The sequence below is a fragment of the Fukomys damarensis genome, unplaced genomic scaffold (genome assembly GCF_012274545.1).
Source record: "Fukomys damarensis isolate Sample0158 unplaced genomic scaffold, DMR_v1.0_HiC HiC_scaffold_16, whole genome shotgun sequence".
In the NCBI taxonomy this organism is placed as follows: Eukaryota; Metazoa; Chordata; class Mammalia; order Rodentia; family Bathyergidae; genus Fukomys; species Fukomys damarensis.
This window is the reverse complement of record NW_022900928.1, coordinates 63,606,899-63,607,519: the sequence shown is the minus strand read 5'-3', so window position 1 is coordinate 63,607,519 and position 621 is coordinate 63,606,899.

The window sequence follows — 621 nt, the reverse complement described above, 5'->3', positions numbered from 1 at the left end:
AACAAAGCCGGGGATCCTGAGCGTACCCTTCTCGATCTACCTTTCCCGACCCGAGATCTATCGCAAAGGCAGCGACTGTAAAATCCCAGAACCCGACTCCAAAGCTCCTGCCTCCCAACTATCCCGAAGTCCGCCGCTAGGCTGTTGAGCAGGCTCTGCCGCTCCGCTGGACGTGCAAAGCACGCATGCACTTCTCCGAGATTGTTTCTTCAATCCGGGGACCTGCATTCTCACTCTTCACTCTTGCAAGCCCTAGTTTCCCAAAGATCTTTTCCTCCGTGCGAGGTGACGGAAATCTGATTCGTCCGGCTTCCAGGCCAGAGGTTCACCGTATGCGCGGCAGAGGAGCCTCTAGAAGGGAGTCTCCAGTCCTCATCTGAGACGGAGATTACTATAAACATTCCTAATAAAGGTGCACTGGAAACTAGACCCGCCCCCTGGAGCCGGAGCCCCTACATGCCAGGCGCCCTGGAGAACACTTTTTCCTTGATCCGGGGAAAGCGTAGACGAAATTTTAACATAAACATATTTGCATACGCTCCTCCCCTTAGCCCCGCCCCTAGGTGGCGCGGGCGCGCCGCCGAATGCCAGCGCCAGGGGGCGGGTGGGGGAGGGGGCGAG